At 37.5% G+C, this 27,930-nt stretch overlaps 1 non-coding gene across 1 annotated transcript; it reads left to right on the top strand.

Annotated features, from left to right (window-relative positions):
* Positions 1 to 19,848: 19,848 nt before the first annotated feature.
* On the top strand, positions 19,849 to 19,955 carry LOC120084332 (small nucleolar RNA R71). Its single transcript, XR_005483692.1, has one exon. It is a non-coding gene; the product is annotated as a small nucleolar RNA R71 (small nucleolar RNA).
* Positions 19,956 to 27,930: the final 7,975 nt, after the last annotated feature.

The raw sequence follows: 27,930 nt of genomic DNA, 5'->3' as shown, positions 1-27,930 counted from the left end.
ACGATCAGACGCTTTTAAAGTGCACTAGATGATCGTTTAGGTTAGCAAGCTTCATTGCTTAGTAACTGACTAAATGATCGCTTAGTAACTCAAGGTAAATCATTTACCTATCGTCGTGCTACACGATCGTTTGGACGATCAGGCTTCGCAGCCTTGTCGTCGTCTACGCGATCGTTTGCTAATGTTCCTATCGTCTAGTGCACGCTGAACGATCGTCTACCTGCAGAAGTTTGCTACACGATGAAGATCTCTTAGTGGTTCAAGACCCGATTCGCTTGTGAACTGTAACTCTGATTTTTATGTCTTTAAATAAGTATGTGGACAAATATGAATGTGAATCATATAAGTTCATGTTGCCATAAACTTGTTGACTTGGAAAGATGAAGATGGAGTGTGGATTTTGTGTTATGCTTGCTTACACTTTATACGATACTACTTCTAGATGTATGCGTTATTAACTAAATGCATGTAGTATGCTATGGAGTAATGCGTTGTCACAAGTTTCCTTGCGTTGAAACTAAGTATAATTCCAACGCAAGTTTATCGGAGTGATCCGAGGTCGAACACAGGGATTGTTGTCGTTAGTGTGTTACATTTGTGATATATGTGACCGGTGTTTTTACAATTAATAAAGTGTGTGTTGTACAGAAAATTAAATTGCGGTAAAGTAAAATTGCGCAGGTAAACTAAAATTGTGTTAATAATATAAATTGTGATGAAAATAAACTTAAACTAACGTGATGCAAGATACAAGATACATGATATTCATGATGCTGAGTTCGAGACTGACTGTGAAGTTTATACAAAGGATCGTGGTATGCGATGACAAGGCTTTATGGATGAATCAGAAGGGGAAAGAATAAATAGTACAAACATCACAAGGTTGTTAATTGCGTTAAATATATAACTAAGGTTCCGGTTTCCCTTGGCGTACACCTCTCGATGATCGGCCGCATTCCCATATCTCTATGGTGAAACAGGGATAAACGTGGTGAATGCAAGGTTGCTTCCATCTCTGGAAGTACTTCTCGTTTTAGTTAACGCATTCTTCCAACCCTCTCTCGATGGGCGGAATGGCATCTTCACTTCTACTCTCACAGGTGAAGATTTCGTCTAGATGCTTTGACTAAACATAATTATTTCCTTAACCCAATTAATTTACTTGCTCAATTATTGCTAATTATCCAAGGGATTAAGAAAACATCGTCAAGAAAGTGAAATATGGATGAACGAAAATAGACAGAATGATGGAGATGAAAATGATCATAACAATTAATACTAAGATTAAGCGTCTGATACATGGTGTGAATGATAGAAATTAAGAAGATGAGTACAAGTGATGATAATGAGATAGAAATAAATATAGAAGAGTGTCGCGTTCCCATATCATATAATATAAGAGTTATATTTATGCATGCATAAAAAGCATTGACCTGCATCATCTTTATATTATAATTTTTATAGTATAAGGGTGAATGATAGCATGTTTGCTTGGTTATTATGCGTAATATAAAAGTTATATAGTAATGACCGGACGTTGCATGAAACGTGACACATAGGTTACTTTATAAATTTTATAAATGCCTCGTTATGCGCAATATTTTTTAGTTGTTTATTTTTAAGAGTTAAAGAGAAATTAGAACTAAAAGAAATAAGAAAGACATGTATGCTCACTTAGGTTTAATTCATTGTTTTAAAATGTTTAAAACATGGATCACATAGACCTAAGATCACGGTTCTAATATGATTAGAAACCCTAAGGTTTTAATCTTTTAATCAATTTAATAGGATTAAATTGGCTAATAAAAGGTTAAAGTGTAGCAAATCTATCTATAAGGGACCTTTTGTCTAAGGCGGGTTCTGTCTAGGCTGGGGTATTTAAGTTGACGGAAGTGTAACACCCGTACCTGGGAACTTACCTGGGAAGGTGAATTATATAGATTTGATGCATGCATGTAAGTTAAGGACAATTCATTAAAGTGTTTAAATGTGACTACTGGAACTTGTTTATATTTCATAAACAAACGTTGTTTAAGAGCAGGCTTTAAAAAGACCACTTAGACTAAAATCATTAGCCGGATTGTCTAGGTTAATGAACCTCTAGGTAAAACATTCTGTGGGAGGTACTTAGGGCATAAGAAGCTTCATTTAAACTTTTCACTTTTCTCCAAAATAGTCCCCCCAACGGATGGTGTTTGGGTAGGTCAATATCAAGGTTGATTGAGAGAATGTTCATAGTAAGTGGGAGTGAGAAGTGCGACAACATATCCCTCGGTCTCCCTCGTTACGTTGAATAAAGTTTCTGTGCATCGCCTCGAGGCACCCTGGGAGTGTCCCCCTAAAGGATGGTAGTTTTGCGCGTTTCATTATTTGATCTCCTGTAAGAGGATAAGGTAACTTAGTCTCTTGTCCTAATCTGTCTTTTTCCTATGGTAAGCGCCTTAGGGCAGAACTCTGGCACCGAAAACGAGGGGTTACATTTACACAGAATAGTTAAAGGTTCACTATTTTGGACCGAAAAATGGTGGCTGTTAGGTTCAGTTCCAAAAGTTGGTTCTGACTAATGGTTGAGAATGTCTCATCCCAGTGAAGGGGGAACTGATCACCCCACCGGTGGCGTTTGTCCTTACTCACTAGGGCATCATTGCAAAATAGAAATCTATAACTTAGGGTACTTGAAACTATTTTGCAAAAAAAAAATAAATAATAAATAATAATAAAAAAAATAAAAAATAAATTTGGTTTAAAACTGGTTTAGCAAAATCTAATCAAGATTTGTTCGTATTTTTCAACAAAATTTTCAAATGGCTATAGCCACCTTATTGTTGTTAAGCACCGAAAAATTAACTAGCGAAAATTTTTCAACATGGAAACACATGATCACGACAATCCTAATCATAGAGGATCTCATGTTCACTCTCACGGAGGCTTGCCCTCCTATTCTAGCTCCAAATGCCGCTCGACATGTTCGGGAGGCATACGAGCGATGGACAAGAGCGAATGAGAAGGCCCGAGCCTATATATTGGCAAGTCTTTCTGACGTCTTCACCAAAAAGGATGAGTCTATGGTCTCAGCCCGTGAGATCATGGAGTCCCTGCGAGGGATGTTTGGACAATCATCTGAACAACTTATGCATGAGGCTCTTAAATACATATTCAACTCCAAAATGCAAGAAGGCACCTCTGTTCATGAACATGTGCTAAACATGATGGTCCACTTCAATGTGGCGGAGTTGAATGGGTCTACCATCGTTGAGGGCAGTCAGGTTAGCATAATCATGCATTCTTTGTCGGAGAGCTTCCTACACTTTGTTAGTAATGTGATTCTTAACAAAGTTAAATATAACCTTACAACTCTCCTCAATGAGTTTCAGACGTACCAATCTTTACTGAAAAGTAAGGAGAGGCAGAAGAGTGAGGCAAATTTTGCTTCATCCCCAAGGACGTTCCATAGAGGTTCGACCTCAGGAACGAAGTCTGCATCTTCTACTTCTAACTCTATAAAGGCGAAGAAAAAGAAGGGTGGTTAGGGAAAAGGGAAGGCACCTACTAACCCACCACCTGTTGCCTGAAGCAGGCGTCCACCAATTGCTAAAGGAAAGTGTTTCCATTGCATCCAAGATGGACAATGGAAGAGGAACTGTCCTCAGTATCTGAAGGAGAAGAAAGCAGCCAAGGCTAAGGCCAAGGTAGATAAAGATAAATGTGATTTACTTGTGCTCGAAACTTGTTTAGTGGAGAATAATGATTCAGCCTGGATAATTGATTTAGGCGCCACTAGCCATGTTTGTTCTTCTTTTCAAGGGATTAGATCTTGGCGACAGTTAGAGGCTGGTGAGATGACGATGCAAGTAGGCACTGTGCACGTCGTCTTAGCTGTGGTAGTGGGAGGACTCTATTGACTTTACAGATTAGGTTTCTAATTTGAAATGATGTATATATTGTTCCTAAACTAAAAAGGAACCTTATTTCTATAAAGTACTTATTGCAATGTAAATACACTGTTTCTTTTAATTTGAGTAAAGCGTTTATTCATAAAGATGGTGTTTTTATTTGCACAACAAATCTGGAATCGAATTTATATGTGCTAAGGTCGTTAGCCATTAATTCCCTTCATAATACTGAAATATTCAGAACTGTTATAACTCAATCAAAACGTCAACGAATTTCTCCAAAAGGAAATGCTCAACTTTGGCATCTATGTTTAGGACACTCAATCTCAATAGGATTGAGAGATTGGTGAAGAATGTACTTCTAAGTGAGTTAGAAGAAAATTCTTTACCTATGTGTGAATCTTGCCTTGAGGGTAAGATGACTAAACGACTTTTTACAGAAAAAGGTTCTAAATCCAAGGAGCCTCTTGAGTTAGTACATTCTGACCTTTGTGGTCCTATGAATGTGCAAGCTCGAAGTGGCTATGAGTATTTTATCAGTTTTACTGATGATTACTCCAAGTATATGTATGTTTATCTTTTGCAACAGAAGTTTGAATCCTTTGAAAAGTTCAAAGAGTTCAAGGCTGAAGTTGAAAACGCATTGGATAGACGAATTAAAACACTTCGATCAGATCGAGGTGGAGAGTTTTTAGACTCCACATTCTAGGACTATTTGATAGAACATGGAATCGTTTTCCAACTCTCAGCACCAGGTATACCTTAGCAAAATGGTGTAGCGGATAGGAGAAATAGGACGTTGTTAGATATGGTTCGTTCGATGATGAGTTAAGCTTCCTTACCGGACTCGTTTTGGGGTTTCACAGTGGAGAATGCGATGTAAATACTCAACTGTGTTCCCTCTAAGAGTGTTGCAAGAACACCTCTGGAGTTGTGGAACGGGCGTAAAGCTAGTTTACGTCATTTCCGCATTTAAGGTTGCCCTGCACATGTGCTTGAGACTAATCCCAAGAAGTTGGAACCACGGTCGAGGTTATGCCTCTTTGTAGGCTACCCCAAGGGTATAGAGGAGCTTATTTTTATGATCCAACGGAAAATAGGGTGTTTGTTTCAACAAATGCTACTTTTTTGGAGGAGGATCATATAAGGGAGCACAGTCCACGGAGCAAAGTCGTGTTACGTGAGCTTTCCAATGAAGCTACTAAAACTTCAACAAGAGTTGTTGAAGAGCCTGCTACATCAACAAGAGTTGTTGATGGGAGTTCATCCAGTAGGTCGGTTCCACATCAAGAATTGAGGGAACCTTGACGTAGTCGAAGGGTTGCGAACCCACCCGTTCCCTATCTGGGTTTCACGGAAATCCTTGCTATAGTAGCAGATGGCGACGTTGAGGATCTGTTGTCTTATAAGAAGGTAATGGAGGATATTGACCAAGATGAATGGGTCAAGGCCATGGATCTCAAGATGGATTCGATGTACTTCAACTCAGTATGGGATCTTGTAGATCTTCCTAATGGGGTTCACCCTATAGGTTGTAAATGGATCTACAAGCGCAAACGGGGTGTTGATGGGAAGGTACAGACCTTCAAGGCTCGACTTGTGGCAAAGGGTTATACCCAGGTAGAGGGAGTCGACTATGAGGAGACTTTCTCGCCTGTTGCCATGTTAAAGTCGATCCGTATCCTCCTGTCCATTGCAGCTTATTATAATTATGAGATCGAGCAAATAGACGTCAAGGCGGTCTTTCTGAATGGAAATCTTGAGGAGACCATTTATATGGTGCAGCCTGAGGGATTCATAGCCCAAGGTCAAGAGCAAAAGGTTTGTAAACTGAATTGGTCCATTTATGGACTGAAATAGGCATCTCGATCTTGGAACATAAGATTTGATGTTGCGATCAAGTCGTATGTCTTTGACCAAAACGTTGATGAACCTTGTGTTTACAAGAAGATCATCAGCACTTCAGTAGTCTTCTTAGTGTTGTATGTAGACGATATCCTACTCATTAGGAATGATATAGGTCTACTGACTGCAGTTAAGAACTGGCTAGCAATCCAATTCCAAATGAAAGATTTGGGAGAGGCTCAATTTGTACTAGGTATCCAGATCTTTCAGGACTGTAAGAAGCACTGTCTCAGGCATCATACATTGACAAGATGTTGCTCAAGTACTCGATGCAGGACTTCAAGAGTGGCCTACTGCCATTCAGGCATGGAGTCACTTTGTCTAAGGAAATGTATCCTAAGACGCCTCAAGATGTTGAGGAGATAAGACGAGTCCCATATGCATCTGTCGTTGGAATTTTCATGTATGCGATGCTCTGTACTCGTCCAGACATCTACTACGCTATGGGCTAGTCAGTAGGTATCAGTCTAACCCACGCCAAGGTCACTGGACCGCAATGAAGAACATCCTTAAATACCTTCGGAGAACGAGGGACTACATACTCGTGTATGGTTCGAGGGATTTGATCCTTACAGGATACATGGATTCTGACTTTCAGACTGATAAGAACTCTCGCAAGTCCACATCAGGGTCAGTCTTTATTCTTAACGGAGGAGCTGTAGTGTGACGAATCACTAAGCAGGGGTGCATCGTCAACTCCACTATAGAGGTGGAGTACGTAGTGGCTTGCGAAGCTGCTAAAAAGGCCGTCTGGCTCAGGAAGTTCTTGACGAACCTGGAAGCTGTTCCAGATATGTCTAGGCCCATTACCCTCTATTATGATAATAGTGAGGCAGTGTCGAACTCCAAGAAGCCAAGGAGTCACCTACTAGAAAGCACATAGAGCGGAAATATCATCTAATCTGCGAGATAGTGCATCGAGGGGACAATCGTCACGCAGATCGCTTCAGAGCACAATGTTACTGACTCGTTTACGAAGGCTCTCACAGCTATAGTGTTTGAGGGTCACTTACAGAGCATGGGTCTACAAGATCGCCCACGGCTGAACTAGGGCAAGTGGGAGATTTTATTGTACTGGAATTTTATGCCCTAGTTTATTGTTTTGTACTAAGTTTTTTGTACACCCCACTTCGCTTTAGGACAAGTGAGAGATTGTTGGGGTTGATGCTCTAAAGTCTCGTGTCCTATAATTGGTAAACAGTATATACGAACACTAATGATTGTTAATATATGATATTTACTTCACATCTTGTTGTTTTGCTCGATTATTTGTTTTATTTGCTTTACCACAAACCAATAAATATAAAATCCTTGGTTATCTGTATGTGACTCAAGCATGTATGTGGGGACATACAAGTGGATCATGCCTTGAGTGATAACCAAAATGGTCTATAGTATATGGATATAGGAGGGAAACGTTATCCTGGTAATGCTACGGACGCAGCCCGCTTTATGGAATGGTCACAAGTGTTGTGACTTGGCACAGATGGTCTGATCTTGATCATTCATGTTGGGGACATGCGAGTGGGGGCGTCCTATACAAAGAGTTTGTATAAGACCTGACCATGAAAGGTTAATGTCTCGTTATATAACACCGTTCATGACAGAGACTTCACTTCACTAGGATGACCATAGGTAACATGACCTCAATCTTGAGTGAGTTGGGAACTCCTGCCATTGAGGGTGGTCATTTTATTTGTATGGGTGGAGTGGCCAAGTAGTTGATTCAAACCTACCATTTTGGGGATTCGTCTGATTTGGGAGTTGGGAACTCAGCTACACAAGATGGAATTCACTCCTTCTCCGAGGCAAGGGTAATTAGATAGATGGCTCCCTTAACGGCTGATTATGGGGCTTGAACGATGTGGCGCCACACACCTTCTCTTGGCCCGAGAGGTATTCACACATTGTTGGACTATGTTGTATTGTTCATTAGAGGAATCAGTTGTACTTAAGGAGTGAGATGTAACTACGGGGGCAAAACGGTAAATTGGCCAAGTTGTACTTACGAGCATCTGTGAAGGGTCATTGTACTCATGATTGGTTATATCTAATGGACACAGAAATATATCTATGTAAGAAGAGTTCAGTTGTTGGTCTTTAGTGGAATCACTTACAGTTAACGGATGGTGGATCTCGTGGCTAAAGAGTTTAGTCAGCTATTCACGTACCGTTGGAGCTTCGAGCCACAGGTCCATTAGGTCACCTGGGTAGCTTGGATAAAGTTGAGAACCAGTGTTTGGGTTAATTTGAAATGTTCAAATTGACATGAGGAAGTTTAACTTTATATGATATAATTGGACTGCTTAATTATATATGATATAATTGGCTAAATATATGAGATACATTATTTTGGAGGAAATTAGATGTAAATATGATTTATATCAAGTAGATTAGACAATACTATAGTAGATATATGATATCAAACTATAGGATATAAATATAATATGATTATATTTATTAATTAAATTAATTTATTAATTATTTGATAATTAACCGATTAATCCACGTTCGGACGTGGGAAGTGGGGCTGCGAAGGTAATGGTAACTGGCGAGTTAAAGTTATGAAAATCGTTTTCATTTTATAATTCAATTGTGCATTCGTATCGCCCGCGCCCAAAAAGAATCCGTGAAAAAGCGATCGCGAGAGCCTATACGATAGAAGCTCGTTCATCTAAATGATCGTCTACATCACCGTTCTCTAAACAATCGTATACATATTTTCTAAACGATCATTCAGTTTTTCCTAAACGATCATGTAGCTCTACTATACGATAAGCATTTCCACTATACGATAGTAGAGTTCATCTCCCAATTGCTTATTGTCTACACGACGTCTTCTCCTCCGTCCTCTACCAAACTAACCAGAGCCCACTCTTTGGGTTTTTTACGCTGATGATACTTGTGTTTCTCTTGTGGTGGTGTCGTCCTCGAGGCATTGTTTGTGTACGTCTAGATCGTGTTGTTGCAGTCGACAGACTCGCCGGGTGCTGGTAGATCGGTGGAAGGTTTTCCACTGCTTTGGGTTCACACATACGAAGACAGTCTTCATTTCGTATGAACCTTTTTCCTTGTTAATGTTTGTATTCTGAGCATGCTGATTATGAGTTTAATATGCATAACTGTTTGTATGGAATGTATATCGTTTATATTTTGGTCACTGTGAAATCGGATCGATCTAAGTCCGCTCATGGAACTCTCAGTATGAGATTCTTAACTCTTAATAAAGAGTTCCATGAACACATTCGGATCGCTCTAATTTCACAGTGATCGAAATACACCAGATACATTCAAACGGACAATTATGCAAACAAACAGTAATTAACGGCATGCTTTGAACAAGAAAAAACAAGGGAGAGAGTTCTCATACTAGTTGAAGACGGTCTTCATACTTTGGAACTTAATGCAGCGGATAACCTCTATCTGATCAACCAACGGCCAACCGATACATCGACTACCGTAGCATGAACAACCGCAAAACGACAAACGCAGCGAGGATGACACAACCAGAAAATAGCCCCAAGTATTCTCGGAGTGAAAACCTCAAGCGTGGTCTTTGGTGAGTTTGGTAGAGGTAGGAGGAAGAACTGATCGTGTAGGAGATAAGCAAGTAGGAGGGAATATGAAGCTATCATATAGCAAGATACTTATCGCTTAGAAGAAACTACACGATCGTGTAGATTTTACTGAACGATCGATTAAAAAACAAAAGGCGATCGTTTAGCAAACATGACACACTATACGATCGTTTAGGACTTAGTGTGCGATTGTTTAGGCACTAGGTAGGCGATCGTTTAGGCACTGAGTGACTATCGTATAGTCTCTCGATTTTAAGCGATCGATTACGTTTTCACACCAATGCGCTCCTTCGATCTTTTTCTGAACAATTCAAAATGAAACAAATTTCATTTTTATTCATCGGTTACAATAATCGATGTTATTCCCACTAACGCACGTCCGAGCGAGATTTTGGGTTAATTATCATATAATTAACCAATTAAATTATTAATAAATACAATCATATTATATTTTTACCCTATAGTTTGATATCACATATCTGCTGTAGTAATTTCTCCTCTACTTGATATAAAATATATTTATATCTAATTTCCTCCAAAATATTATATCTCATACATTTAGCCAATTATATCATATATAATTAAGTAGTCCAATTATATCATATATAATCGAACTTCCTCTTGTCAATTTGAACATTTTAAATTAACCCAAACACTGATTCTCAACTTTGTCCAAGCTACCCAGGGGATCTAATGGACCTGTTGCTCGAAGCTCCAATGGTCCATCAATAGCTGACTAAACTCTTTAGCCACTAGATCTCCCATCTGTTAACTGCCAAACATTCTACTAAAGAGCAACAGTTGAACTTTTTTTTATCAAGATATATTTCTGTGTCCATCGGATATAACCAATCATGAGTACGATGACCCTTCACAGATGCTCGTAAGTACAGTTGGGCTAAATTACCGTTTTGCCCCTGTAGTTACATCTCACTTCTTAAGTACCATTGATTCTTCTAATGAACAATACAACATAGTCCAACTATGTGTAAACACCTTTTGGGCCAGGAGAAGATGTGTGGCGCCACATCGTTCAAGCACTGGAAACAGCCCTTAAGGAAGCTATCTATTTACTTACCCCTGCCTCGGGAAAGAGTGAATTCCATCATGTGTAGTTGAGTTTCCAGCTCCCAAATCAGACGAATCCCCAAAATGGTAGGTTTGAATCGGCGACCTGGCCACTCGCACCCATACAAATCAAAGGACTGCTCTCAATGGCAGAAGTTCTCAGCTCACTCAAGATTGAGATCATGTTACCTATGGTCATCCTAGTGAAGTGAAGTCTTTATCATGAACGGTGTTATATAACGAGACGTTAACACTTCATGATCAGATCTTATACAAACTCTTTTGCATAGAACGCCCCCGTTTGCATGTCCCCAACATGAATGATCAGGATCAAACCGTCTGTGACAAGTCACAACACTTCTGACCATTTCACAAAGTAGGTTGCATCCGTAGCGTTACCAGGATAAGGTTTCCCTCCTATATCATATACTACAGACCATTTTGGTTATCATTAAGACATGATCCACTTGTATGTTACCACATACATGCTTGAATTACATACAGATAACCAGGGATTTTATGATTATTGGTTTGTGGTAAAGCAAATAAAACATGCAACAAAGCAAAATACAAAATGTGAAGTAAAATATCATATATTATACAACACAAGCGTTCATACAAACTGTTTACAAACTATAGGACACGAGACTTTAGGGCATCAACCCCAACAGTACATAGACTCCATCTCAAGATCCATGGCTTTGACCCATTCATCTCAGTCAACATCCTCCATTGCCTCCTTGTAAGACAATGGATCCTCAACCTCATCATCGGCTACCATGGCCAGGATTTCAGTGAAACCCATATAGCGAACAGGTGAGTTTGCAAACCTCCCACTACATCAAGGTTCCCTCAACTCTTGAGGTGGATTTGACCTACTAGACGAACTCCCATCAATAACTCTTGTTGATGTAGCAGGCCTTTCAACAACTCTTGTTGAAGTTTCAGTAGTTCGTTGGAAAGTTCACACAATAAGATTTTACTACATGGACTGTGCTCCCTCATATGATCCTTCTCAAGGAAGGTAACGTTTGTCGACACAAACACTTTGTTTTCCTTGGCATCATAAAAGTAACCTCCTCATGTCCCTTTAAGGTAGCCTACAAATAGGCACAACCTCGAACATGCTTCCAGTTTCTTAGGATTAGCCTCAAGCACATGTGCTGGACAATTTCAGATGTGGAAGTGATGCAAACTAGCTTTACGCCCATTCCACAACTCCAAAGGTGTTCTGGCAACACTCTTAGAGGAAATACAGTTGAGGATATAAGTTGTAATCTCTACTGCAAAACCCCAACATAAGTCCAGTAAGGAAGCGTAACTCATCATCGACTGAACTATGTCCAACATGGTTCTGTTTCTCCTCTCCCATACAATATTCTACTAAGGTGTACTAGGAGCTGAGCAAAGATTCCATGTTCTATCATATAGTTCTGGAACTCATAATCCAAAAATGCTCCACCCCGATCTAATCGAAGTATTCTAATCCGTTTATCTAATGCATTTTCAACTTCAGCCTTGAACTCTTTGAACTTTTTCAAAGATTCTGACTTATGAGTCTCACGATGTGAACATAAAGAGAGAAACGTGAGTGAAAATTGATGTATCATATACATCTTTTTCCTTCATTGAGTATTTTAATAACCTAGGGTTCATTTTACTTAGGAAAAATACGATTAATTATTTTTACTAAGCGATTTTTTTAGTTTGCCCAAAAGTAACACTTACTTTAGATAGTTAAAAAAATTTGATTAATGTTCGTTAAACACTTTAACAAACCCTAATCAACAATTGCATACTTGTAGTAAATCTATCTAATTCACCTTTCCAGGTCAGTTCCCAAGTAAGGGTGTTACGTTTCCGTCAACTTAAATACCCTAGCTTAGATAGAACTAGCTTTAGACAAAAGGTCCCTTATAGATACATTTGCTGCAAATTTAATCTTTTATTAAAAACCAATTTAATCCTATTAAATTGATTAAAAAGATCAAACTAATTTCTAATCTCATTAGAAATTTATGATCTTAGGTCTATGTGAACCAGATTTTAAAACTATTTCTAAAAAATGATTTTACCTTATTTCGCATGCAATTCTAAATAATTTATTTTAATTTCTAATTTCATTTAATTATAACGATTATAAAATAAATAAAACAAATTAAAACCATAACGTATCGAATGACATACTTTATAAAATTATAAGTTTATAAAAATTATCTAAAGTAATGTCATGCATCATGCAATTTTCATTTCATTACTATATATATATATATACACTAAACTAATGAAATAAATAACATACATTTCATCCATAAATCCAAACTATATATTATAAATTTTATAATATAAATGATGCATGACTATGTTATTTATACATGCAAGCATATAGTATAACACTTATATTATATGATGCATAAGCATGCTATAAAACTAAAACATGCAACTATATATTATAACACTTATAATATAAATGATGCATGAATAATGCATAACCTTACTTTATGACATATATAAAACAATTAAACCATGCATCATGTGCATAATTTAAATAGAAATTCTGGACCGAGATTGGACTTCTAAGGCATTAATTAAATTAATATAAAGTTTATATTAATTTAGTCAATCAAAACTACCTATTATAATAATCATAATAAAAAAAAGATCCAAACGGTTTTAAACATATGAACTGGGTCCTGAAACAACATGAACCAGACCAACAGCAATCGAATCACCCTTAAATCGCTTGAACCAAATGAATCGAACCTAAACAAGCTCCAAATCGAACCATACCACGCACGAACCGATGCTGAATAATGCTACTTCCCCATCTTGGAGCGTCGTGAGGTCGTGCCCTAGCATCGCAATGCTACGAAAAAGAACTTCGTCTACCGCATCATAGTGTCACGACGCTAGGGCACAGCGTCGCGACGCTACTGTACTGTCACCTACTATATAAATTCGATCTTCTTTGAATCTCGTCCAGTTTTAGCCCCATTTTCACGAGAACTGTAAGAGTTTATCAGCATGCAGTGGAAGCAACAAGGATCAATAAGCACTCTAATTCATTAATTTTGGCAGAAACTAAAGCATGCTCATCGATTATAAGAGGGTTTGAAGTCATACCTTTGTAAAACTCTTCAAGATCTTAATTCTCAACTGTTGTCTTCTCCGAAACTTGCTGTGAACCACCTCAAGATCTTCCCCACTATCCTCTTTGAGCTTTATAATGAGTTGTGGGACTCAAGAACAACTTGAATGAAAGGAAACTTGGAGAGAAACTCACTGATACAACTCACTTGAAGAACAATTTCTTCAACCCGAATTTTTCTATAAAAATCTTTTGAATGCATGCCTCAATTCCACTTCAATCTTCTATATTTATTGTAGGCTATCAAGCAAAAAAGAAGGTTGCATGAGATGCAGCTCATGCTTGGAATTATTAAAGCAAACGTAAAATGGGTTTTGTGTGAGCTAGTTCAAGATGATAATGGAAAAACTCATTTTTCCATTTTGTGTAAATTTTCCAATTTCTCAAATAACCAAATGATTTCAAAAAATCAATTTAATTTTAAAATTGAAAACATTATTAGTTTTGTAACATTAATTTCATAAATTAATTTTATAATAAAATTAATAAATATTTATTTAAATAATTCAATTAATTCTAATTAATTTGATAACAAATATTAAATTCATTTTTACACAAATCCACCTTCATATATTTAAATCATATTTAATATAAATTCTCCTATTCCGTTTAATTCTAATTTGAACGTTTCAAATTAACCTATCATGCTACTCTAAAGCTAATCCATTTACGAGCTAGTATGGGGACCTCATGGACCTATAGATCATGGGCTCCAACGATCCGAGATTAGTTGGCTAAACTCATTAAAGAATTAACCCTCATTCGTTAACTAATGGCTCACTCCACTAAAGCCCATATTTGAACTCCCCTCACTGTAGATATATTATGTCCACTTTATATATCCATAATCAGTAAGTCAATCCTTCACAGGTTGTTCGTAATCACAGTTAGGTCAAGATCACCATTTTACCCCTGTGAATATATCTCGTTCCTTAAGTTCCTACTGGCCCTCTAATGAACAATTTTGATTCATAGTACCTATGAATTAAGTCCTTTCTAGATCATGAGAAGGCAGGGCCCCGATTGTTCAAGACTTGAAATCAGTACTTAAGAGAACAACCTATCTGCCAACCCTAAATCAAGTAGGAGTGAATTCCATCTTGCAGCGCTATGTCCCTAGCTATTCATCTAGTCTTATCCCAAAATGGAAGGCTTATTGAGCAGTGCTGTTGGATTATTCTCACCCATGCAGATCAAAGGATAATCCCAAACAAACAGGAGTTCATAGCTAGCTCATGATTAAGATCGAGTTAACCTAGGTTACTAAATAATGAAATAGTCCATTTTAACAGTAAATGGTCGTTATAAAGAAAAGTGACTATTTTCCTGGTCCAATCTATATGCAAACTCATTGCATAGGATGCCCCCACTCAGATGTCTCTACATGAATTATTTGTGGGTCACATCATTTGTATTACCTACAAAATGGGCCACATCCAATAGTATTACCAGGATGAGATACCCAATTTCATCCATATACTTATTAGACCATTTATGCTATATACTATTAACTTGATCCTATTTATGTCACCACATAAAGTTAAAGTATTCACACTATAGCCATGGATATGTTTATTGGATTTTCATAATAGAATGCAAAATCAACAACTTTATTGAATAAATTACTCAATAATATTTTATTGATAAATAGAATGTTTAACACGAACTACGAGTTCTAGGACATTCCCAACAATCTCCCACTTGGACTAAAACTCCAATGAGAACAAATATATACAATATAATGTTGAGAAACATAAAGGGAAAATACAATAAACTAGGACATCACTAATACCATAGATATTCTCCCACTTGCCCTAGATTACACTACTCGGAGTCCTAGTCCAACCAGGTGGCCCTCAAACACTTTAGCCTTTGTAAATGGATCAGCAAGGTTGTCTTTAGAGGCTATCTTTGTGACGATCATATCTCCTTGGTGTACGATCTCTTTTGATGAGATCGTACTTTCTCTCAATATATTTTCCACGTTTGTGACTTCTTGGTTCTTTCGAGTTGGCAACAACACCACTATTGTCACAATACAGTGTGATAGGAAGGTGCATATCTAGAACTACTTCCAAAACAGCCAAGAATTTGCATAGCCATACTGCTTCTTTAGAAGCTTCACATGCAGCCACGTATTCTATTTTCATTGTGGAGTAAGCGATACAAATTTGCTTAATGCTTCTCCAAACTATAGCTCCTCCATTGAGAGTGAAAACTGATCCTGTAGTAGATTTCCTGGAATCTACGTCAATCTGAAAATCAGAATCAGTGTATCCTGTAAGGATCAAATTCTTAGGTCCATACATAAGCATATAGTCCCTCGTTCTCCTTAGATACTCGAGGATGTTTTTTACAGCAGCCCAATGATTGTGTCCTGGATTAGATTGGAACCTACTGACGATTCAACCTGCAAAGCATATGTCAGGGTATGTACATAACATTGCATACATCAAACTCCCAACTGCAGATGTGTATGGAATTCTTGTCATTTCCTCAACATCTTGAGGTGTCTTAGGACACTATTCCTTTGACAAATGAATTCCATGTCTAAAAGGTAATATACCTCTTTTGAAATTTTGCATATTGTATTTTGACAACATCTTGTCAATATAAGATGCCTGAAATAGTGCAAGAGTTCTATTATTTCGATTACGAAAGATCTATATTCCTAGAATGTATTGAGCATCACCCAAATCTTTCATTCGAAATTTTGTTGCTAACCATCTCTTTACGTCAGCAAGGAAACTTATCTCATTCCCCATGAGCAAGATATCATCAACATAAAGAACTAAGAATGTTATAGTCTTGTTGACTTTCTTCTTGTATACACAAGGTTCGTCAACATTCTATTCAAAGCCATAAGATTTGATCGTAGTATCAAACCTTATATTTCAGGATCTTGATGTTTGTTTCAATCCATAAATGGATCGTTTAAGCCTATAGACTTTCTGTTTCTATCTTTTTTCGATGAACCCTTCTGGTTGAGACATAAAAATACTTTCATCAAGATAGTCGTTTAAAAAAGTTTTCTTGACATCCATTTGCCATATTTCATAGTCATAATATGTGGCAATGGAAAGAAGTACTCTTATTGACTTTATCATGGCAACAGGAGAAAAAGTTTCTTCATAATCAACACCTTCTCTTTGGGTAAAACCTTTTGCCACGAGTCTGGCTTTATAGGTTTACACCTTGTCAGTTTGGTCTCGATTTCTCTTGTAGATCCATTTGCAACTTATAGACCAAAAATTAATGGACCGGGATGAACCTTTATAAAACCGAAATGAAAAATTCTATCTATTACATTTTTCTCATCGAGCAAACCGGTCTTGAACCACCGGGTAAAAATCCATCGTTTAGTAAACACCTTAGGTAATCAATCGCTTAGCGCACACTAGACGATAGCGTGAAAAGCTAAACGATCACTTAAATGACAACGAGGCCGTGAAGCCTAATCGTCTAGACGATCGCTTAACACGCGAAGAGGTAAACGATTTACCCCGCCTTTACTCCGCGATCGTTTAGTCAATAACTTAGCGATGAGGGTTGCTGAGCTATACGATCGTCTAGTGCGCGAGCGCGTTAAATGACACCCGAGCATCTAATACTCAACAATGCCTACCCCATCATCTACACAACCCAACCAACCCTTGATCGTCTTCATCCTCGAAGAACAGCAACCCTTGCTCTGAACTTCTTCACGAACGACTGAAAACTCAAACTAACTTTGAATTACATACTCGGAGAAGATTGCCATCATACACCTTTGAAACGTACTAGGTGCATTGCACAATTCAAAAGGCATGCGACGAAAAGCGAATATTCCATATGGACATGTGAACGTAGTCTTTTCTTGATCCTCTGGCGTGATCATAATTTGGTTATAGCCTGCATACCCATCAAGGAAGAAAAAATAATCATTCCCTATTAATCTATTGACCATTTGATCAATGAAGGGTAGAAAAAAATGATCTTTCTTTGTCACCACGTTGAGTTTTCTGTATTTCATACAAATTTGCCAACCCGTGATGGTTCTCGTGGGGATCAATTTGTTGTTTGCATTTGGAACCACTATCATCCCACCCTCTTTGGGAACGCATTGCACAGGGCTGACACAAGTGCTATCTGCGATGGGGTAGATAATGTTGGCATCCAACCATTTGATGATTTCTTTTTTGACAACCTCTTTCATCGCAAGGTTTAGTCTACGTTGAGGTTCTATTGAGCCCTTCTGATTTTCTTCAAACTGGATTCGATGCATGCAATACGTTGGGCTAATACCTCTGATGCCTGTGAGCATCCATCCGATCGCTCTAATATATTTTTTTAAAACACTAATCAATGCGGTTTCTTTTTCTTTAGGTAATGCAGAGGATATGATGACTTGTAAGGTTTCATTCTGACCGAGAAATACGTACTTCAAGTGGGCTGGTAGAGTTTTTAGTTCTAGTGTAGGTGATTTCTCTAAAGAGGGCTTCTGTGCTTTTCTTTCTTCATCCAAATTCAGCATTTCATCATTCTTCAACATCTCTGTTATCGCATGGCAAGTTTCAATGGATGCTATAACATCCTCTCTTTCTTCATTCTCTTCCTCAGAATCTCAATTTCCAATGCAAGTTTGTTCATCATCGGAATCAGATAAGCCTTCCTCATTTGGGAACTTCATTGCCTTGATAATATTGAACCTAAGCTTCTTTCCATTGATGCTCATTATGATTTCTCCCTTATGCACATCAATTTGAGCACGACCAGTAGACAAGAATGGTCGTCTCAATATGATTGGAACAACTTTATCTGCTTGATAATCTAAGATAATGAAGTCTGCAAGTAGGATGAAGCTGTCTATTGTTACCAAGACATCCTTTAATTTCCCTTCAGGGTGCACCAAGGATCTATCAGCGAGTTGAAGAGTCACCGTTGTGGGTGTTAGCTGTCCCAGATCCAATCTTTTGCAAATTGAAAGGGGCATTAAGTTTATGCTTGCCCCCAAATCGCATACTGCTTGGCCAATATAGATTCCTCCTATTGAGCAGGGTATTGTGAAACTGTCTAGGTCACGCATCTTTGGTGGAATTATAGTGTTGTATTCTTGTGTCAATGCCACCGTGGCAAATATTCTCGTGCTTCTCTTCTTCGAGACGATGTTCGTTAAAAATTCTGCATACACAGGAATCTGCTCTATCGCTTCTATGAATGGAATATTGATGTGCAATTTTTTCAATATTTCCAAGAAGCACTGATACTGGCCTTTATCATTATGTTTTTTTTTTTTTTTCAATCTTTGAGGAAATGGAGGTAGTTGTACTTCAAGTGTTTCATGGTTTAGAGGCTTAAAGGTGATCGCATCTTCTGGTTCCCTGGTTGTCTTGGACTTCTTTGATTCAGTTTGTGATAGAGGCTGCTTTGATTCAATAGCAGGTTGCTCATTTGATTTAGTCTTGCGAGGCTTCTTTCTCGCCGCCTTTCCACTTCTTAAGGTAACTGCTTGACAATGTTCTTTCCCGACATACCCTGGATTATATGGAAGCTCGGTTGAGCTAGGCAATGTCCCTTAGGGTATGTTCTTCAGCTGTTCCACAAATTTTCCCATTTGAATTTCCAAATTGCGGATGAATGTAGCTTGGTTTTGAAGGACTGATTCATTCTTTTCGATGTATTCCTTCAACAAGTTCTCTAGGGATGATGAGGATGATGGTTAAGAATTGCTAGCTGACTGTTGTTCATTAGATCTATGGAAGAATGCTAGCGGTCCCTCTCTTTGAGCCACAAGCTGACTGCTTTACTATTAGTTGTTCTTCCAAGAAAAATTGGGGTGATTTTGCCACCCCTGGTTGTAAGTGTTTGAATAAGGATTGTTTTTGACAAAGTAAACTGATTGAGAATTTCGTGGGCATTCCTAAAAAGAATGTGATTCTTCACATAAGACACAATTGGTGTTTGTTTGCTCTATCGCATTGACTTGCCCATTTCGAGCTCCTGAATTGTTTATTGCGATGCCTTGTAGCAAGTTTATCATCACATTCATCTGATTTTGTAATGATGAGATGGCACCATTACTTGAATTACCTTCTCTAGGCTTCGTTCTTTGATCACTTTCTTGTCAATCTTCATGGTTTGATGAGATGCGATCAAGAATATTTTTTGCTTCTCATATGTTTTGTCCAAAAGACCTCCTGCTGTTGCCGCATTGACAGCTGTCTGTGATGCAGAGTTGAGTCCATGATAGAAAATCTCCATTTGGAGGCAATCAAATAATCCATTGTGTGGGCAGTCACATATTAGCCCCTTGAATCTCGCCCATGCGTCACTGACTGATTCATCTTCTTCTTGTTCAAAATTAGTGATCAATCTCCTCCTTTTGGCATTTTTTATGGGAGGGAGACGTCATCTCTCCTGGTTCGAGAGAATATACCCATTTTCTTGCTTTATCGCATAGTGAAAATGGAAATAACGTAAGTCGAACCTCTTATGGGAAAGCATTAGGGAACACAAAAGTGTTGCATATTTCAATGAAGCTTCGTAGATGGGAGTGCGGATCTTCACCACGCCGTCATCCGAACTGTCCCACTGTTTGTATCATTTGTAACATTACTGGCTTCATCTCGAACCTTGATCCATCCAATGCTGGTCTCATGATTCCTGTGAGAAATCATACAAATTTGGTGACACATAGTCCCAGATGAGTCTATTGTGATCATTTGCTAGTAGGATGGGATTTGCCAGCATGTTTTCATTTGCTACTCGTTCTTCAAGTTGTTCAGCCATTTTGCGAGCTCTTCCTTGCTGTCTGCGTCTGTTTCTCTTCCTTTTGCAAAAAGTTCTTTCAATCTCTAGGTCGTACTCAAGCTCAGGAGTATTTCCTTCGCTCATAGGATGCTTGCTTCTTCCTTCACAAGTGTAATGGCAATACTTTAAAGGTCGAGAGCTACAAAGATCAAAGAGGTTTGATGTTAGCACAATCTATACCGGAATCCCCGGTAACGACGCCAAAAACTTGATGCGTTGATTTATCATGCGATGAAAGGGTGTGTGGATGTGATGATTATGCAAGTTTTCCTAACAAAGCCTAAGTATAAGCCTTCTTAGGGTCTTGGTAAGTCCAGGGTCGAACGTAGGGATTAATCAGATAGATATGCGACAGACTCTATCTCTGATCTTATTGCTATTTTGAGTTTAAGAAGTTGGATGGTGATTGACTTTGATTTCTTGGGGCAATGGAATTAAATGCAAAGCGATAGAAGAGAGGTGTTGTAACAAATATGCGATAAAGGGGTTGAGAAGAGGTTTTGCTAACATTTCTTAAGATATTCTATAAGTCATGCGATCATGCTATACACAAATATTAAGCACTATATTTCTCAATGCATATGGACAACAGATAGTACTTATTTCTAAGTCTCCTCTATTCTTACTTATGAGATCTAATCTGACTCTTTCAAGCCTAGATTCTATGTCTTTAGACTACTCTTTCAAGTACTAAAAAGTGATGAATGAAACATACATAAGACAAGATGATCACATAAAGTGCATAACTCAAGTCATGCTAGCTAAGTACTTCTCAACCCATTCACAAATTTAGCTACTCATGTATGGCGTGAAAAGAATGAACATAGATTGAAATGTAATTTCCATTCTTGCAAATAAAATGCTCAAATAAAAAACAATAGATGATGTAAATGTTAAGCTAGGTAAGCAGTATCTTGCTTCCTCTGGCGTTTACACGACTTTTAGCACTCCAATTCTTTTCTAATTTGTAACTCTTGCTCTCACAAGGGTTAGGTGTGGGTTGGTGTCTCTCTTCCGTGTTGTTTCGGCAGTCTCTCAACCTCTCCAAAAATTAATTCTTCTTAAGAATTCCTTCTATTGGTTTGGTAGTATTGAATGGTATTTATAGACTTCCAGACAAAACAGTTCTTCATCTCACTAATGATTGCGTGGATGGGCGACATTAATTTCCATACCTTGTCCTACCGTCTGATGGTCACTGAAGGTTCAATGGATTTGCAACGATATGGTCTTCAACAATCGCTAACTGAATTTCTGATTTAACCACTATCGGCTTCACGTCCCATCACATTTTATCACATTAGGCCACTGCCTTTATGTAAGGTCATCACGCGATCGTCTTTGAAGTATCATTAGATCATCAACTCAGAAGATCGTGCTATTGCCTTGTTCTATTGGATCGCCAACTTAGGAGATCGCGCTATCGCCTTGTTCCTGCACAGAAATACAAGATTAACTCAGTTTAACTGCTTTTATGCGATGAGAGTTAGCGATCGTGATTTTGCTTTCAATTTGGCGTGTTCAATCATAATATTGCCTATTTACTATCGCCTTCTCTCATTTTTTTTTTTTTTAATAATTTGAACTTTAATCACTTTTATTTTTACAAGTTATCAGTACGTGAATAGTTGACTAAACTCTTTAGCCACGAGATCCACTATTCGTTAACTTCCAGTCATTCCACTAAAGACTGACAGTTGAACTCTTCTTACCACAGATATATTTCTGTGTCCACTCGATATAACCAATTATGAGTACAATGACCCTTCACAAATGCTCGTAAGTACAGCTAGGCCAATTTATCATTTTGTCCCTATAGTTACATCTCACTCCTTAAGTACCACTGATTCCTCTAATGAACAATATAACATAGTCCAACAATGTGTGAACACCTCTCGAGCCAAGAGAAGGTGTGTGGCGCCACATCGTTCAATCTCCAGAATCAGTTCTTAAGGGAGCTATCTATCTACTTACCCGTGCATTGGGGAAGGAGTGAATTCCATCTTATATAACTGAGTTCCCAGCTCCCAAATCAGACGAATCCCCAAAGTGGTACTAGTAGGTTTGAGTCGGCGGCCTGGCCACTTGCACCCATGTAAATAAAAGAACCACCCTCAATGGCAAGAGTTCCCAACTCACTCAGGATTGAGGTCATGTTACCTATGGTCATCCTAGTGAAGTGAAGTCTCTGTCATGAACGGTGTTATATAACGAGACATTAACACTTTGTAGTCAGGTCTTATACACTATGTATAAGACGCCTCCGCTCACATGTCCCCTACACAAATGATCAAGATCAGATCATCTGTGACAAGTTACAATACTTGTAACTATTCCACAAAGCGGGCTGCATCCGTAGCCAAGATAAGGTTTTTCTCTTATATCCATATACTATAGACCATTTTGGTTATCTCTTAAGACATGATCCACTTGTATGTCACCACATACACGCTTGAGACATATGGATAACCAGGGATTTTAGGTTTATTGGTTTGTGGTAAAGCATATAAAACATTCAGATGAGCAAAATCAAGAAATTAAGTAAAATATTATATATTATACATCACAAGCGTTCGTACAAACTACAAGACACGAGACTTTAGGGCATCAGCCCCAATAAATCTCATCCATATTATTAATATTTGAATCATATCCAAATATTTAATTCCTCTAAACTATTTATAGTATTTAACATAAATCATATTTAGATTAAATTTAATTATATGAATCTCATTCATATATTTAGTATTTCAATCATATTCAAATTCTTCTCAAAATACTTTATTTTATAATGTATCTAATACGTTAGTTTAACTATATCACATATAATTAATTTAATTAATTATATCATATATAATTAATTCTCTCAATTAATTTGAACACTTCAAATTAATCCAAAATTAATTCTCAGTTAAATCCCTGTTGAGCTACAGATGGGACCTTATGGACCTATAGATTGAAGTTCAAATGGTACTTGGATAATTAATTTAATTAAATTACTCAACTTCTATTAACTATCAGTCACTCCACTAAAGACTGACAGTTGCACTATTTGCACTACAGATATATTTCAGGGTCCATTGGATATAACCAATCAACAATGCGATGACTCGTCACAAATTACTCATAAGTACAACTGGCCAAAATTATCGTTTTGCCCCTATAGTTATATCTAACTTCTTATGTACCACTGATTCCTCTAATGAACAATAAGTCATAATTCAACTATAACCAAGTTCTTTTCAAGCCAAGAAAGGGTGTGGCCACATTGTTCAAGCCCCAAGATCAGCCCTTAAGGGAGCAATTTATCTACTTATTACGACATTAGAAAAAAAGTGAATTTTGTCTTGTGTAGTTGTGTTCCCAGCTCCCCAATCAGATGATCCCCATACAAATCGAAGGACCATCTTCATGAGCAAGAGTTCACAACTTAATCAAGATTCAGGTCATGTCACCTATGGTCATCCTGGTGAAATGTAAATCTCTACTATTAACCTTGTTATATAATAAGACAAATCATTTCATGGTCCAATCTTATAAAAACTCTTTGTATAGGATACCCTCGCTCACATGTCTCCATATGAGTGGTTAGGGTCAGATCATTTGTAGCACTTTACAACAAAGTGGGTCATATCCGTAGTGTCACCAAGATAAGGTATCTAGCCTTATCCATATACTACAACCATTCAGGTTATTATTTAAACAAGATCCACCTATATGTCTCTACATACTTATTTAAATTACATCAAATAACCTAGGATCTTAGTTTATTAGATTGAGTGTATGCTCATAAAATATGCTCATAAAATAAAATTTATTTATTAATAACAATTTGTTTATACAATTTTACAAACTACGAAAATACAAGAGATTTAGGACACCAATCCCAAAATTCTCATCCCTTCACTCTCACCCAAACAACTCAAAGGACAACCCTCATAGACAAGAGTTCATAATTCATTCTGGATTGAGGTCGAGTTACCTGTGGTTATCCTATGAAATGTAAATCTCTTCAGTCAAAGGTATTATAAAGAAAGTTAATCATTTTCCGGTCTGGTCTTATATAAACTCTTTATATGGGATACTTCCACTCGCATGTCTCTACATGAACAGTTTGACTCAAATCTTTTTTAACACTTACAACTCTTGTAACATTTATAAAGGGATTATATCCGTAATATCACGAGGATAAGGCACCCAACCTTATCCATATACTACAAACCATTTAGGTTATTATTTGAACATGATCTACTTATATGTCTACCACATACTGTTCAACTTACATAAAATAATTTTAGATTTTTCCTTAATGAATAATTGTATATATAAAATAATCAACCATTCTTTCAAATAACTTATCAACTATAAAGCTTTAGAGCATACATCTCAACAGAAGAAACCTGCCTATACCCCTAGTCATCATAATGAAGCTTTTCATAAATGTTTTTGTAGATCTGATGTTGATCGAGCTCTTAAGAAGATGAATTTGTCTAAAGCTCTTAGGTTGGATGGTATGCAAGCTCTTTTCTACCAAATGTATTGAGATATTGTGGGTGATGAAGTTGCGATTGTCTGTTTGAATTTTCTTAATGAGGTTAGGGATTTAAGTAAGATCAATAACACTTTTATCTCTCTTATTTCCAGGTGAAATAAGTCTTCCAAACTTATGCCTACGTTTAGACTGATCAATCTTTGTAATGTGGTCTATAAGTTGGTAGCTAAGGTTCTGGCTTTAAGAATGAAAAGGATCTTGAGTGAGATTATCCTTCATAACTTGTCTTTATCCTTTACTGGCATTTTATGAACAATGTTATGATTGGATACAAGTGCTTCCATAATAAGAGGAAAGGAAAAGGGGAGTGTGCAGCTGCCAATATTGTCACCAGTAAAACCTATGACAGAGTCAGGTGGATTTTTTTAGTGAGATTATGCTTAAATTGGGTTTTGATCAGCGATGGATTAATTTGATCATGAGATGTATGGAGGCAGTCAGTTTTGCAATTATGGTGAATGGCATCCCTAGGGAGTGTTCCAAACCGTCCAAAAGTATCCGCCAAGGTAATTCGTGTTAGGAATGTCCTAACCTCACAATTCATAAATAGTTTTAACATATTCTATTTATCAATAAAAGTATCATTGAATTAAATTGTTGATATTGCATTCTTTTATGAAAATCTAATAAATATATCCATGGTTATAGTATGAACACTTTAACTTTATGTGGTGACATAAATAGGATCAAGTTAAAGCATATAGCCAAAATGGTCTATAAGTATATGGATGAAATTGGATATCTCATCCTGGTGACACTATTGGATGTGACCCATTTTGTATACTGATACAAATGGTGTGATCCACAAATTATTCATGTAGAGACATGTGAGTGGGGCATCCTATGCATTGAGTTTTCATAAGAATGGACCTCGAAATAGTCACTTTTCTTTATAAAACCGTTTACTATTAAAACTAACTATTTCAAACTAAAATGACCTAAGGTAACTCGATCTTAATCCTAAGTTAACTATGAACTCTTGTTTATTCAGGATTATCCTTTGATCTGCATAGGTGAGAGTAGTCCAACAACACTGCTCAATAAGCTTCCCATTTTGGGGATAAGACCGAATAGATAGTTGGGGACATAGCGATGCAAGATGGAATTCCCTCCTAACCGACTTAGGGTTAGCAGATAGGTTGTTTTCTTATGTGCTGATGTCTAGTCTTGAACAACAGGACCTCGAACTCTCTTAGTAGAGAGGGTCATGATTTATAAGTGTTGGGATTGGTGTCCTAATTCTCCCGAAGTCTCGTTGTTTTGTAAAGATGCACATTGTTAAATGAATTAAATAAGTGTTATTTAATTTTAGCATTTACTTATATCCAATAAACAAAGCTCCTTGATTATCTTATGTGAACTTAAGCATGTATATGTGATATACAAGTGTATCATGCCTTAAGTGATAACCTAAATTGCTCTGTAGTATAAGGATTAAGGTGGGATACCTGATCCTGGTGACACTACGGATACGACCCACTTTGTAGAGGTTTGTAAGTGTTGTTAACTACTACAGATGGTAGATCCTGATCATTTGTATGGAGACGTGGAGCGGGGGTGTTCTATACAAAGAGTTTGTATAAGACCTGGACCACGAGAAGACTAGACTCTGTATATAACGTGATACTAGAGACTTGCATCTCACCTAAATGACCATAGGTGACATGACCTTAATCCTGAGTGTTTTGTGAACTCCTGCCTTTGAGGGTGGTCCTTTGATTAGTATGGGTGAGAGTGGCCAGATTGCCAACTCAACATGCCTACCTTTTTGGGGACTTGTCTGATCTGGGAGCTAGGAACTCAATTCACAATATGGAATTCACTTCTTTCCCGAAGTAGGGATAAATAGAGAGATTGCTCCCTTAAGGGCTGATTCCGAGGCTTGAACATAGTGGCCACAGCTTCTCTTTGGAAGAGAAGACTCAGTCATATTAGGACTATGATTTATGTTCATTAAAGGGATCAGTGGTACTTAAGGAGACAAATGTAACTATAGGGGCATAACGGTTATTGGCCCAACTGTACTTACGAGCGATCTGTGAATGGTTGTCGCACTGCTGATTGGTTAAAATGGACACATAATATATCTGTAGTGAGGAGAGTTTAGTTGTCAGTCTTTAGTGGAGTGCCTGGCAGTTAACGGATGGTGGATCCCGTGACTAAAGAGTTTAGTCAGTTATCCACATATCGTTAGAGCTTCGGATCTACAGGTCCATGAGGACCCCTTGGTAGCTTGGATTCATGTTAAATGATCAGTTCTTGATGTTGATTTGAAATTTTCAAATTGACAAGAGGTATCTTGATTATATATGATATAATCGATTGATATATAAGATACATCTAGTGGAGGATTGATGTAAATGAGATTTACATTAAGTACCATGGAATAGGAAAAGAATTATGGTTTATATGTTTCATGAGATGAAATATTAAAACTATAGGTTATAAATATAGTATGATAAGTTGGTTATCATTTATATTTATAATAATATTAATTATTAGATAATTAATACTTTTTCTTTTAAATAACCAAAATAGTAGGTGGTTATTGGATCATGATAACTGTGAGTATAAAGGAAAGTGGTTTCCCATTTTTGAAAAAGAAGAAGGTTTTCACAAAAAGTTTGAAAAAGAATTTGAATTTTCTCTCCGGCGAAAAGAAACTAACGGAAATCGTCAAGTAAATACAGATTTACTAAACGACGGTTGGAGAGCTAAACAATCGTACAGGTGTTAGCTAAATGATTGTTCAGTATTTACTAAACGATCGTCTAGCAAAGCTATGCTAGCTATACTAAACGATCGCATAGCTTTGCTAGACGATCGCTGACCCAAGGTAAACGATTGTGTAGAGTCTATACGCGATAGACCAAGCTAGACGATAGAGCTAAACGATCGCATAGCTTTTGCTAGACGATCGCATAGTTTTATCTAAACGATTGGGCATCGACCTATATGATAAGTCTCCGACTTCTCCCACTTGCCCAGTCGTGTATG

This window comes from Benincasa hispida, chromosome 8 (assembly GCF_027475165.1).
Source record: "Benincasa hispida cultivar pf3 chromosome 8, pf3_genome.v1.1, whole genome shotgun sequence".
Lineage (NCBI taxonomy): Eukaryota > Viridiplantae > Streptophyta > Magnoliopsida > Cucurbitales > Cucurbitaceae > Benincasa > Benincasa hispida.
Note: the sequence above shows the minus strand (reverse complement) of the source record. Positions and strands in the feature narration are given on the sequence as shown.